General features: G+C 42.3%; 1 protein-coding gene across 3 annotated transcripts in view; it reads right to left on the bottom strand.

The window, feature by feature from the left end:
- The window catches only part of LIPA (lipase A, lysosomal acid type), a 216,059-nt gene that overhangs the window by 143,848 nt on the left and 56,810 nt on the right, over positions 1–15,401 (bottom strand). The window lies entirely within an intron of this gene.

Here is a 15,401-nt window from a genome sequence, read left to right as displayed (position 1 = left end):
AGCAAGCAAAGCTGCTTTCCTAATAACTCCCATTTTCTATGCATACCCGGGGTCCAGCATCCCATCTTCCAGGTGTGGTTAGAAAAGGGATCAGACCTTAGTGACTGCTGGTGAAGTGAATTGCATGCTGCAGCCCCTCATCAGCATCTTTGTACAGTTCAGTTTCGTGTTTTCTGCAGAATCAGGAGCTGACAATCAAAATGGCCTCTCATTCACACTCATTGGTCAGACTGAGCTTGTGATAACAATTTAGACTAATCACTGACAAGCAGGGATGGGGAGCACTGAAGTCAGCTATTGGCTGTGTCCGGGAGCAGTTGGGCATTCTGCCACTGGATGCTGCTTTTGTAATCTTGTCATATGACAAAGCACTATGATGTTCTTTTGTTTTCCTTGGACTGGCTTAAGGGCTGGTGAGAAGCAGGAAATATTCTGCCATGGGAAGTCTACTGACCTGCAAAAATTTATCAAAATACACAGAAGCAGGAATGGAAGGTGGAAAAATTACAAACTGTGATAATCAGCTCCAAGAGCATGTAGGGGTAAAAGGAGGTAATACCTCTCCTCACTCATTGTAAGAGTCTTGGCTGACATTCCTATAACAAAAGACAAGTTAACAAGAGAAAAGCATAACAAATTTACTTAATCAAAGTTTTATGTGATATGAGAGCCTTCAGAAATGAAGACCTAAAGATCTAGGGAAAACTGTTTTTGTGCTTAGGTTCCATGAAGAATGGGCAGCTCTGTAGAGATGTGTTTGGACAAGAGTATGATCTAATGGTAATAGACTGGGGGTGAGGGAGGGAGTGTGTTCAAATTCTTCTTGGACTCTCTGTGTAGCATTTCTTCTTTGCAATTATGGGGTAGGATTCCTCTGGATTAAGGGTCTTCAAATGAGAAGGGAGAATGGAGAGAGCGACCTTCCTAAGTTTTATGGCTTGCTTTGGGGAGAGGGCTTCTAGTTTCTATGATTGTCTTGCGGAAGAGGAATTCTAGTTTCCATGGTTCACTCTAGGGGAGAAAGAAGCATGAAAGACAGGAGGGCAGGAGAAGGTCAAAGAGATCTTTCTTCGGAGGCCCTTCCAGTGTCTTTCAGTTCAAAGTACTCAGCACACCAAGGCGCTATACTTTGGGCATCATGTTCTGAGAGCCAACAGCCACAATGAAGAAGTATGAGAGCAGTCACTGAGTAGGGAGGGAACTTTCAACTAACTTAGAGGAGCTGAGCCTGATCCTAGCAAGCATTCCTGGGGCCTCCCGATTGCCGTATGGGGCAGTACTTATGTATGGGACAATGATATGAGGAGCTACACTCAAGAAGCTTCCTGATCTCAATTTTTATTATGATTTGTTTCTGATTTGGGATCTTCCTAATTGAATTAAAGAACTTATATTAACTTCTAGCTTAATTCAGGCAGGAGTTAGTCCAAGTATCATTCGACAAATTTTATTAATCTTTTGAAAGTGCCTTGGCTTTGGATTTAGACCTATTTCAACCTCACCTCCACCACTTAGTATCTCTACAGTGTTGGGAAAAATTGCCTAACCTCTGTGACCCCAAGATATTCCTATATAAAACTTGGGAATAATAAATTATACCTCATAGAAGATTAAATGTGTCTCCTTACAAGCATTATGGTAGACCAGATATACACAGAACAAAAAGCCTGTGTATCACAATGAAAAATGCTATAAAATCTGCAAAACATATTGTTTAAATGCACAGCTGCATTTAAAAGAGAGTAAGGAATTCCCTGACGTCCAGAAATGACAGGAAAGTGAAAATCCACCAGAATAAGCATGTATTCATTTGCGTTGGTGATCTACATCACTTTCTTGTGGACTACATTACATTACGAAGGAGATGGAAGACCAAGTCTGGGGCCTGCACGTGGTACATTGTATCATAGAACTCACATAAAACCAGGACCCATTCAGAGGTTAAACTGGAGAACAAACTCCTTGCAGACCTAAATGATGGGGCTACACATGCCTGTTTTTGGCTTTGGCCCTAAGTAAAGCAGGGAGGAAAAAAAGTCATTGATAATTTCTAATCTTAAGTGGAGAAGCATGACTGTTTCGGGCTGAAATTCTCACTATCTATGTGGCAAGAAAAAAAAAAACCTCAGGTAGAAAATTTCATTTTAAGCAATTCTGGCTTGGTAGTGCTCCCATGCACCTAACAAAAGCAAATAAAAACACCCCTCAAAAGGAAATACTTTTTACATAGTTCTCAAAGAATTTCCAAGTTCGATAAAGTTCCAAGGAATATTAGGTCATAATACAAAATCAAAGAATACACACAAATAAATAAGCCACAATGTGCAAAAGTTGCCAGATAACAAACGATAAGCCAGAGCAACAAAACTGCATATATTGTAATTGAATAGAGAATAAAAAAGAATGTATTTATTACACTTTGGGAGGCCGAGGCAGCTGTATCACTGAGGACAGGAGTTAGAGACCAGCCTGGCCAACATGGTAGAACCCGGTTTCTACTAAAAATACAAAAATTAGCCAGGCATGGTGGCGGGCATCTGTAATCCCAGCCACGTGGGAGGCTAAGGCAGGAGAATGGCTTAAACCTGGGAGGTAGAGGTTGCAGTGAGCTGAGATCGCACCACTGCACTCCAGCCTGGGCAACAGAGTAACTCTGTCTCAAAAAAAAAAAAAAGAATGTATTAATGTATTTAGTAAATTTCAAGATAAAGAAAGAAAAAATTAAGTTTTAACAAAGGAATAGGCTAGGTGCGGTGGCTCACGCCTGTAATCCCAGCACTTTGGGAGGCCAAGGTAAGCAGATTGCCTGAGGTCAGGAGTTCAAGACCAGCCTGGCCAATGTGGTGAAAACCCATCTCCACTAAAAATACAAAATTTAGCCAGGTGTGGTGATAGGTGCCTGTAATCCCAGCTACTCGGAAGGCTGAGGCAGGAGAATCTCTTGAACCCAGGAGACAGAGGTTGCAGTGAGCTGAGATCATGCCACTACACTCTAGCCTGGGCAACAGGTCGAGACTCCGTCTCAAAAAATAAATAAAGAAATAAAGGAAAAATAGTGTATTAAATTTGATTAGGCATATTTGCACAAGAACCAAACAAAACTTAGAAATATAGAAACCAAAATAATAGAAATTAAATACTCAAAGGATTTGTTGAAAAGCAATTTATACACAGCTGAAAAGCATTTATTGATTTAGAAGACAGATTTGAAGAAACTACTCAGAATGCAGCACAGAAAAACAATGAAATGGAAAATCAACAGAGATATTCAGGGACATGGAGAGCAAAGTGAGGAAGTTAAAATGCATGTGATCAGAGTTGCAGAAGAACAAATAAAAGGGAATGGAGGAAAGGCAATAGTTGAAGAGACAATGACTGAAATTTTTGGAATTAATGAAAAATGCTAATCCTCAAATACATGAATTCCACAAAAGATCACCCAAGCAGATGTCACCTAAAAACATAGTAGTATCTTTTAAGTGCCTTTGAGGCAGAAAGATTTTTAAAACAACAAAAAACAAAAGAAATATCTGTGAAGGAATTGGTATTAAGTTAAGCTCGGACTTCTCAATAGCAACCAAAACACAGCGGGAAATAGTTCCAAAATGCCAAGAGAAAATAATTGTCAGCCTAGAATTTGACTTTTTATCCCTTTTTATTTGAAATGATTTTAGACTTAAAGTTGTAAAAATGGTGCCCAGAGTTCCCATATACCTTTTACGCAGCTTCCCATCATGTTAATACCTTATATAACCATAGAATAATCTTTAAGACAGGAAACCAACACTGACAACATATAATCAACTAATCTACAAGTCTTGTTCAAATTTTACCAGTTGTCCCACTAATATTCTTTTTCTAGTTCAACATCCAACCTGGGATCTTCCTCCAAATGAAGATCACAATGTGATCTTTGTTCACAATGTCATAATTCACCCTGCAACACAAGCTCTGCTCAACTAGAGTTTGATGAATAAAATGATTTTCTCTTTGCCATCGTCTCCTTATATGAACATCTCATAAAGCACAAAGGTCAGGGTGGTTCCTGTTAGAATGTTCACTTTCCTTGATTTCCTGCCAAATATCATTTCACAACCCTCCTGAGCTCCCTCTTGATTATAAAGGGAAAGACACTGACTCCAGTCTGATACAATAAACAGAAGAGTTTTTGACGACCCTGTACCTTCTTTTCTTCTGATTTATGTGGAACATACCAGCAACAAAATCCTGAACCAAGATCCACCAGGGGATGGACAATTGTCCTAGGTATGCCCAAGAATGATGCAACATCCCCAGCCGTGCGCATGATGGCTGAGGAATCTGGGGGCAGCTATTGTGTGGAAACAAAGTCTTACAAAGGGAAATCCTCATAGGAAATTGCGTAGGTTGGAGAAAGAGCCACACTCAGTCAGGCTTAGCCTGTCTTTTCTCTCCTTTGGCCTCCCAGAGGGAGCTGTTATCTTCTAGTAGCCTGCTGCATTGTTTTTTTCTAAAGAGAATTCTAGGAAATTGACATCAGGGTCTCCAAGACTACCCCTAGATTTGATGATGCACCGGAAAGATGAGCAGGATTCAACATGTGGTCATACTCACAGCTAAGACTTATAACAAAAGTATACAGAGAAAATTAGCACAGACAAAAAGTGTATGGGGCCAAGTCCAAAGAAAATCGGGTATAGGTTTCCAAGAGTGCCGGTACAGTCATCAGGTTGTGCTTAATTCCTCCAGCATCAAATTGTGACAACACATGTGAAGCCAGTTAGACTGTGTGCCCAAGGGTTTTACTGGGGACTGATCATGTACACACCCTCTGCCTAGCATGTACCAAAATTCCAGACTTCGAGAAGGAAATCAAGTGTTAGCATAAACTCCATCATTTGCATAAACAGTCTTAGCATAGTAAGCCACCCATATCATTTATAGAATAGCTAGAAAACTCTTAAAATCCAATTTCCCTGATGTTAGCCAAGGGCCAACCTTGCAAGCCTTTCTAAAGATAACAGTCTCAAACTTGCCATGCTAACTCTGCATGGTCCATCCCCTTAGTCCTTAGCAAGGCAGCTTTATAGTAAAATTATTATTTGTAGGATCTCTGTCAGTATTGATCCCAGTTTTTTCCAATACACTCAGTATTTATCCTCTTTTAAGGATCCTGAATTCAGCCAGCTTAAACAAATCTGATTAATTATAAAGGTATATCTTAGAAGTCCAGATAGCTTCCTCCGTACATGTCTATATTAAACTTTTTACCTGGTGGTACATCACAACTCAGGCCAGGAAAGTAAAGTGGACTTGATCACCTTCCTGGGCTGAGACAGTATCATGATAGTCAGGTACACACAGACACAAAGCACAATCCCAGAGGACATGCATGGCAGCCCAAGTGGGACATGCCTTAGGCAGTACAGGTTAACAACCCCCACCACGTGGCCTTCCATGGTGGGGCCTACGACTGTAAGGTTTCCATTCCAGTCCAAAAAATTCAATGAAGTCCTTGCTTTCAGAGGAACTGCCTTCAAGCTATCAGTTCCAAACACAAGAGTGAGGAAGACATCTGAGGTTTTCTGGATGGAAAGTTCCAGAGTGGATCCCCACCTCCACCCCCAGTGCTGTCTGTTGTGCTCAGAGGTTCAGCAGTCTGAATTCAAAGTGTTAAGTAGGAGTTTGGAAAGACAGCGTGGGAAGATTTCTGTCAGACAGAAGGGAAAGCTTCTAGGAACAGTTCTGAAAAACAAAAAGATTGTTAATGACTTCCTCTCCTTTATGCCTCCCTGGGGGCTGAGTTTCTATTTTTTTCATTGCTACAAAGTCAGAGTGTCCTATTCAGCAATCATATATTTTTGTTCAGTTATATCCCATTCTCACGCAGCTCTTTCAACTGGAAAAAGTGTATACAAAAAGGACAAAAGGACTTTTACCCAAAAACATTTTCATGCAATTTAAGCATAAAGAGGTATCATGCTTATATTGTCTGTTACTGAACCAAACTGGGGTCCACTTGCCCAGCCCAGTAAAGCCAAACACCCACAATGGGGTTTTGCAACAAGAGAAAGGAGGGCATTTGGTTGCAGGTTGCCACGCAAGGAGAATCCCGCAGCTCACGCTTAAGACCCTATTTTTAGTTTCTATAGAGAACCAAACATCACCTGACTCTAACTTCCTTGGCTGTTGTTTTAAGCTATTATTACCTTCTTGCTTATCAGCTTGCAAACTTACTTCTCAGGGCCCGGTAGTGCCTGGAATTTCCCTTGAAGGAACTTGAGATTTTCCTTTATTTCCATGCTTGCGTGAGGGTCCTGGCAGGCCACTAAGAAGGAGTCCCTGCTCCATCTTATGTCCAGAATGAAATCCTGTTTCAAAAACTTTCAAAATTGGCTAACATAAACTCCCACCTCTTTCATCCAAATTATACAGTGAGCCTAGAAATTAGTAATCCTTTTCTGGGGTCAATTGCATTTAATAATCAAACTTCTGAAGGTCAGGAAATGCCACCCCAAAATATACCGCTTTGGACTTCAAAATGAAGGCACTTGAGAAATAGCAAATGCAAGACAGGACTTTCTCTGAGCTTCCTTTATCTGCATAAACATAGACCCTCCAAAAGGAACTCAGATGTCATGAATCCCTTCCCAGGGAATCTTATCAACCAGGAAGATTAAACTTGGATCACTGGAAAGGACACTGGAGGTTGACCCCGTGTCCAGACAGACTTTGTCACAGGCTGTCACATATTCTTCTGAGGGCCCATTCATTTTTCATCAAAACAATTTACTCCCCCTAAGTAAGTTGCCTACATCTCCCCTCCCCTCTCCTTTAAAAAGAGGGTATATAAGCTTCTAGATCCCTCTGGGTTTGGGGCATTAACTCTCCTTTCATATGATGCCCCATGCACGTAATGAGTTTGTATACTTTTGTTCTGTTAATCTGCTAGTTTTCAGTTTATTTCATAGATTCAATTATCAAGCCCTCAAAAGATATAGGGAAAATGTGCCCTCCCTTTACCTTACTAAGGTGTGTGTGTGTTAGGACAAAGGTGAAGGATGTAGATTCAGGCTGTCAGTCCATTTTCACAGATTGAAACTAATTGGGAAAGTTGAAAACAGCAAGTTAACAGCAATGAGATAGTCTCAAGATGGGGAGAGTCCAATCTGTCAGGAATGCTTGGAGGGATCACACTCCTTGTGATGTGTCCTCCTCCAACTTACAGCTTTCAACAGGGATTATAAATCAGTAATGCAATTAGCCTCTGTATCATGAAGGGGCTCAGACTATGCCACCCCAAAACATGCCATTTTGACATAAGAATTATTTTGAGTTAAAGGGAATTGAAACAAAGCAGACACAGGATGAGCTGTCTTCCCTACTTCTGTCTGCCTGAAAGCAGAACATAAATGTCTCTTGTGATGGTATCCCCAACCCCTACTTCCATTCAAGAAAGGGGATAACAACCTTATCACTGGACAAAGTCTACACAAACAAATCTTAGTAACTAGCCCTCATCTACCATTAGTTTCCCCAAATATTTGTCTTTGCACAATTTGACACCCCTCAAAGCTCGAAGCTCCTTCTTTTTTGTCTGGCCACTTGCCTAGAAATGTATTGTTCTTTTGTTAAGATGCTCAATAAGTCTCAAGTTCTAGCCACTTCTTTCACTTGCTCATCACTGAGTCCTCTGGTGTGAAGAGACCTATGGGTTTCAGGAGAATAAGATATTTATTAATTATTTAGGTGCACCGGCCCAGTCAGATTAACATCTAAAGGACTGAGCCCTGAACTAAGAGTGAAGTTACCTTTTTTTTTTTAAGATGGAGTCTTGCTCTGTGGCCAGGCTGGAGTGCAGTGGCGCAATCTCAGCTCACTGCAAGCTCCACCTCCCAGGTTCAAGTGATTCTCCTGCCTCAGCCTCCTAAGTAGCTGGGACTACAGGCGCGTGCCACCAGGTCCAGCTCATTTTTTGTATTTTTAGTAGAGAAGGGGTTTCACCATGTTGCCCAGGATGGTCTCAAACTCCAGACCTCATGATCCGCCCACCTCAGCCTCCCAAATTGCTGGGATTATAGGGGTGAGCCACCGTGCCTGGACTGAAGTTACATTTTAAGCATTTCTTGCAGGGGGTTGGGGGGAGATCTGTGCAGGGGGAAGCATACTACAGAAGACAGAAACAAAGGCAGTTATTCAATTGAGACATACATTACATCATTTCTTACTTTTTAAGGAAAAGCATGTTTTGCGACTTGAGTTTATCTGTCTAGTGACCTTGCAGCTGCACAGCTAGGGAAACAGGGTCTTCACAATGCCTGGGAAGGGAGGAGAGATAAGGCTTACTAGCCACAGAAAAACAGGCAGTTAATTTTTTAAAGGACTCCAGTTCTTTCTCTTTCTCAGGGAGAGTTGGGTTTTCTTACATACAACTGAGTTTTTGCTTAAACACTCTTTAATTTCTTTTAATTCCTGTTTCAGTAGGGCCCCAGCCTATGAACCTAAGATGGGAAGAGGAAATAATGTTTACTGAGCCAGGCGCGGTGGCTCACGCCTGTAATCCCAGAACTTTGGGAGGCTGAAGTGGGCGGATCACTTGAGCCCAGGAGTTTGAGACCAGCCTGGGCAACATGATAAAACCATGTCTCCATAAAAAATACAAAAACTAGCGAGGTGTGGTGGCACATGCCTATAGTCCCAGCTACTCAGGAGGCTGAGGTAGGAAGATGGCTTGAGCCCAGGAGGTTGAGGCTACAGTCAGCTGTGATCATGCCACTGCACTCCAGCCTGGGCAACAGAGCAGAAACCCTGTCTCAATAAAAATCTTTAATGCACAGAATGGTTTTTTTCCTCTCCTACAATCACAAATATGCAATCAGCAACTGGACTTCAGATGGCCTAATCAGAGAAAAATCCAACTAGTCCAGAAAAAAACAAAAAGTATCCATGATGATTTTATAAATTAGGGCTCCACAGAGCAGTGATTTGCAAGGATCCCAGAATCTGAGTTCTGTCCACGGAGCATATGTCTGCTTTCAGTTCAGCACAGCACAAACTAAGGCTGAAACAGCCTAACAGCAGGCAGCCACAGGTTTTAGCTTAGAGTCAGAACAGGCAATTAGAATATGTGAATTCTGGATTTCAAAGGAGCCAGCTTCTTTTCTTCCTGCAGCAACCAAACCAGGATACTTTAGGTTCAGAGAGCCATGGTCCAAGTCCAAGGGACAAGAAGTGCTTTCCCAGGCCCTTTTTATTTTGTCAGGCTTAGAGTCTTAATTGACCCACTCAAAAAATATGCACATCAGCCTGGAACATCATCAGCCTTAAAGAGTCAGACATCTGACATTATAAGGGCTCTCTAGCAACTAAAAATTGATTTTTCAAACTCAGTGTGTCTCCATCTGGAGACAATCTCTGAGAAATAAAAATAAAATCCTAAGCCCCACAAGCAACTGAACATACCATACCCCTCTTGGCCACAGGGACCCCAGTGAAACCTTAAAAACTGAGTGCCCAGCCATGATGGAACGTAAAGTCAGACACACCCCTTCCTTATTAATCTTTAACCAGAATTCTTTCCTAAGGAGTAAGCAGAAACCAGCTCTGGAAAACAAGAAATAGAGGACACATTCCTTTATTGCCTTTAGCCAATCATCTGAGGCCACTGCTTGACTCCCCCTCCCTCTTTGCAGTTTCAATGTGACAGCTCGCCAATTTCACAAGGCAACCCTTTCTAAAAATTGACCTCTATCTCCAGTCCAGTTTTGGCCCAATCACAGAGGAAGGGCAGTGTGGGTTTTCATGTCCTCTACTTCACCTTTTGACACGAGAAGGCCAAAAACTCCACCCATGGATCACGCTAACACCACCATTTTTTGTACACATGATTCATGAAAAGGCACAAGGCTCAACTGCACATGTGCATATTTTCCCTTTCATGAATATTCATGACTCCTCCTATAGCTTATCGAATATGTGTATTTGGACACCTCATTCAGCAACAATTTTTGTCTTAGTCTTCCCTCCCACAAAGTGCCTGTGGCTTCCAGGCTATGCTTTCCAGCCTGTCAGAATTGCTAGCTTTGTAACTGCCCAAGAGTTTTTTCCTGCCCACTGCACAAAGACCATGGCATTGTGGTAGAGAAAATTTTAATAGGGACATGGAAGGAAAATAAATCTTGGGACCCCCAAGTCACTAACCCACAGGGAAAAGTCAAGCTGGGAACTGCATCAGGCAAACCTGCTCCCATTTTGTTCCTAAATGAGATAACTACAAAGATAAAAAAAAAAAAAAAGCTACATACCTCCTTCACAATTTGCCCACAAGGAAATTCCTTGTGGGCCTCAATATCTTTGCCCTAAAAATAGTTCTGTTGAATTTTACCCTAGCAACATAAACTGATAGCTTGTCTTCACCAGTACAGGACAGAAAGTCATAACTCTGCTCGCCTGAGAAAAATGCCTATCTGGTTCCTTCCTCTGCCCTATCATTCACGTAAAACTGCAGATTCACTGAGACAGACTAAGGCATAAATTGTTAGAGTAGGTAGTTAGTCAGACATGAACAGGGCAGGAGAGGGCCCCCTCTCCTACCAGGCAACCATCAGGTGATGGTCAGGCAGTTGTTAAACCGTCCCTAAAATGATAATTGGTTGAAGCCAATGCCGGGGAAGGGCCATCTCCCAATAGAAATACCTGAAAGTGGTAATCAGCACCTTCCAAGTAAGATCTCAGGAGTTGGACAAGTGGGCTCAAGCATGTGCATTAAGAGGCAAAATGGCAGTTTAACTGGTATATGAACTTCTTCTAGGAACACTCGACTGGTAGGGAAACAATGCCTCAAGTGAGCATGTGCACAATTTCAGTAAACACACTGAGCATGCAGCCCCTCCCAAGTGCTCGCAGATCCCTGCACACGTGGACAGCCCAAGCCAAGGGAAGAAACAGGGGAGAAATAACGAAAGACCCCAGAAGCATGCCAACTTGCAAACCCCAAGTCAAAAGTTAAACCATGCACTTGAATCTCTTAAATTACCCACTTGGCCCTCTTTCAAGGTCAAGAATATAAAGCACACTGGGAGGCCAAGGCGGGCAGATCATGCAGTCAGAAGATGGAGACCATCCTGGCTAACATGGTGAAAACCTGTCTCTACTAAAAATACAAAAACATTAGCCGGGTGTGGTGGTGTGCACCCGTAGTCCCAGCTGCTGGGGAGGCTGAGGCAGGAGAATGGTGTGAACCAGGCAGGCAGAGCTTGCAGTGAGCCGAGATCACGCCACTGCACTCTAGCCTGGGTGACAGAGCGAGACTCCGTCTCAAAAAAAAAAAAAAGAATATAAAGTGCATTCAAGTACTTCACTTCCCCTTGTTCCTGCTCTAAAACTTTTTAATAAACTTTCTCTCCTGTTGTGAAACTTGCCTCAATCTCTGTCTTTGCCTTTTCCCCTCAGTCGAATTCTTTCTTCTAAGGAGGCAAAAATTAAGGTTGCTGCAGAACTGTATGGATTTGCTGCTGCTAAGCAAATGACTATTACTCTACCCCACCACCATACATAAATTGTGTATTCAGTGAAAGGCTGATCAAAGATCCAAAAGAATGCAACCTTTTGTCTCTTACCCACCTATTACCTGGAAGCTCCCACTTTTGAGTTGTGCCACCTTTCTGAACCAAATCAATGTACATCTTACATGCCATGTAGGAGATGGCATTCATATTCAAGTCATTCTCCTTCAAAGCTCATAAGTTAGAAGTTTTGTTTTTGTTTTTGTTTTTTCTGAGACAGAGTGTGACTGTGTCGCCCAAGTTGGAGTGCAGTGGTGCGATCTTGGCTCGCTGCAACCTCTACTGCAATTCTACTGCCTCAGCCTCCCAAGTAGCTGGAATTACAGGCACCCACCACCATGCCCTGCTAATTTTTATATTTTTAGTAGACATGGGGTTTCACCACCTTGGCCAGGCTGGTCTTGAACTCCTGACCTTGTGATCCACCCACCTTGGCCTCCCAAAGTGCTGGGATCACAGGCGTGCACCACCACGCCCGGCATAAGTTAGAAGGTTTTCAAAGTGTGGAGGTGGCTAGGCTTGCTGCTGACTGGTTGGGCAAAGGCAAAATCATAGACAGTTGAAGCTGTCCTCCTGCATGCTGAATTGCTTCTGGATGGGGCCACAGGAGGAGGATTGGTGGGTTCAGGTGGGTCCAGGTGGAGCCATGGGTATCAGACATGCAAAAAACCTGAAAAGATGTGTCAAAAGGCCAATTTTAGGGTCCTACAATAGTGGTGTTATTTGCAGGAGTAATTGGGGAAGTTGTGTATTGTTTAACCTCAGGAATAATGGCTATCAATCTTTTATGTCTGCCCCCTAGTAGGATTCAGGCTCTGCTCCTCCCCGCAGCCTGAGGGACTGTCATTAGCTTTACAAAAGTGGTTGAGTTTGGGGGACAGCCTATCACCATTTAAACTATAACCTAAATGTCTTCCAAAGTTAGCTCAACCCAATAGCCCAGAAATAATTATGGGAAAGGCAAGATGGGGGTTGGTGAGTTAGCTCAGATCTCATTCCCTGTCATAATTTTCTCACTGATAGAATTTTTGCAAAGATGGTTTCAGCCTGAAGGCTGCAATCCCCTTATGAGAAATAAAGCTCTCCTTTCAAAGTTTATGAAGTTTGTTATTCTTCAGTTGAAATTATAAAGGATACAACTATTAGAGACATTTGAACCAGAGAAATTCCATCTTGAATAGGGGCTGGGTGAAATAAGGCTGAGACCTACTGGGCTGCACTCCCAAGAGCTTAGGCATTCTTAGTCATAGGATGACATAGGAGGTCAGGACAAGATGCAGGTCAAAAAGGCCCAGCTGATGAAACAGGATGAGGTAAAGAAGCCAGCTAAAACCAAGATGGTGATGAAAATGACCTCTGGTCATCCTCACTGCTCATTATATGCTAATTATAATGCTAAATTTAGCATTATAAGTTAGCATTAGCATGCTAAAAGACACTTCCATCAGCGCCATGGCAGTTTATAAATGCCATGGCAACATTCAGAAGTTAACCTATATGGTCTAAAAGTGGGAGGAATCCTCAATTCCGGGAATTGCCTGCCCTTTTCCCAGAATACTCATGAATAATCCATCCCTTGTTTAGCATATAATCAAGAAATAACTTTAAGTATATACAGTTGAACAGCCCATGCTGCTGCTCTGCCTATGGAGTAGGCTTTCTTTTATTCCTTTACTTTCTTAATAAACTTCCTTTCACTTTACTCTGTGGACTTGCCCTGAATTCTTTCTTGTGTGAGCTCCAAGAACCCCCTTTTTGAGTCTGTATTGGGACCCCTTTCCTGTAACACAACTAAGGAACAACCAAATGGAAGAGTTGCATAGGGCAAGGTATGGGGTGAGTAGGGGGAGGAAGGGTGGGCATGGAGCTTCCATGCTTTTGCTTGGGATGCTACTCTTCCAGCACCTCAATGTGTTCACCAACTCAAAACCTCTCAGAACCCCATCCTTTAGAGCAGGTGTCCCCAATCCCTGGGCTACAGACTGGTACCGGTCCGAGGCCTGTTAGGAACTGGGCTGTACAGCAGGAGGTGAGCAGCAGGCGAGCAATCAAAGCTTCCTCTGTATTAACAGCTGCTCCCCATCACTCACATTACTGTCTGAGCTCCACCTCCTGTCAGATCAACAGAGGCATTAGATTCTCAAAGGAGCACAAACCCTATTGTGAACTCTCCGTGCGATGAACCTAGGTTGCGCATTCCTTATGAGAATCTAATGCCTGCTGATCTGCCACTGTCTCCCATCACCCCCAGATGGGACCATCTAGTTGCAGGAAAACAAGCTCAGGGCTCCCACTGATTATACATTATAGTGAGTTGTATAATTATTTTGTTTATATTACAATGTAATAATAATAGAAATAAAGTGCACAATAAATGTAATGTGCTTGAATCATCCTGAAACCATCCCTGCCCAGTCTGTGGAAAAACTGACTTCCACAAAACCAGTCCCTGGTGCCAAAAAGGTTGGGGATTGCTGCTTGAGGGGTTTTTATGGAGGTTCACAATATATAGGTAAGATTTTGATGACTGATTGAATCACTGGCCACTGGTGATTGAACTCACTTTCCAGCCCTTCTTCCCTCCCCAGAGGTTGGGGGATGGGGCTGAAAGTTCCAACCCTCTAATCATGCCTTGGTCTTTCTGGCAACCAGCCCCCATAATGAACTATCTAGGGGCCCCCAAAAGTGTGACTTCATTAACATAAACTCAGGCATGGTTGAAAGGGGTCTGTTATGAATAAGAAAACATGCTTCCTATCAGTGTTGGAAATTCCAAGGAATTTAAAAGCTCTGTGACAGGAACCAGGAACAAAGGCTAAGGAGATATTTCGTATTATACCATAGCAGTCCTATTTACATGAGAAACAAGATCACCAGGCAATCCTCCCTGAATAGAAACTCCTCACTTGCCTAAGAAGCACCAAAGGACACAGGACAAACCTCAGGAGCCTCTCAGCTGGAACCAAGCACTACGTAGCAACTGTGTCTCTCACAGAAACTATGAAGTCAACCTCTTGGTGCTCCTGGACTTTTGTTTCTAGCATATTTTTAAATTCCTGTATTTTTCTTGAATGCAAATTTCCCTGCAGACTCCTCCTAAGAAAGGCAAACTTTCTAACTCTTCTATTATGCTTTCTTGTTAAGTTAACAGACACAGCCCCAGAAAGAAAATAAAGTTGTGTTAACAGTAAAAGTCATTACATTTGTGTCATAATTCTAACCAAATGAAAACATCACAAGAGATGTTCATAGAATTGCAAACCAGACAAAACTGACCTGAGGTTTGAGAGGAGCTGAGTGAGACAGGATGATGGGAGGAGTGAGTTTTAATCTTTTCAGGCTAAAATGGATCAAAGGTAGGTAGTAAAATAAAAGAATTTTAAAGGTAGCTATGTTCAATTTTTATTTGAAAGCATCAGTGCTTGGGGTTTTATTGTGATGATAACCATTAAAATAAGATTTATCTTTTCAACAGATGTTAAGAGATATAAAACCTAACCAAAATTAAGGTATACCTTATTCAAAAGGTACACATTCCTGTTTTCCTGTTTGGTTTTGTGCTGGTAAGTTGCAGAAAGTATTTTTTTCTCAACATTATATTGACTGACTTGCTAGAATCTTTTCATCTGATATAGTGTCAGGAGAAGGAGAACTGAGAAAAAAAAAAAAGAGGACCCTATTCTCAGATGCATTTTCCTCCATTTAAATACCTGTAACTGCCTGCTGCAAAGAGGTCTGCAGGAAGGACTGAGACCACTTCCTATTAGCTCCTCCACGCGGTGAGAAGATAATCTGGCCGCCTAAGCCACAGTCCCAGGAAGGCCATTAAATGCCCTGCAGAATCAAAACCATAGTAAG

This window comes from Hylobates moloch, unplaced genomic scaffold (genome assembly GCF_009828535.3).
Source record: "Hylobates moloch isolate HMO894 unplaced genomic scaffold, HMol_V3 SCAFFOLD_3, whole genome shotgun sequence".
Classification (NCBI taxonomy): Eukaryota; Metazoa; Chordata; class Mammalia; order Primates; family Hylobatidae; genus Hylobates; species Hylobates moloch.
The sequence above is the reverse complement of the archived record's forward strand: the minus strand, read 5'-3'. Positions and strand labels throughout refer to the sequence as shown.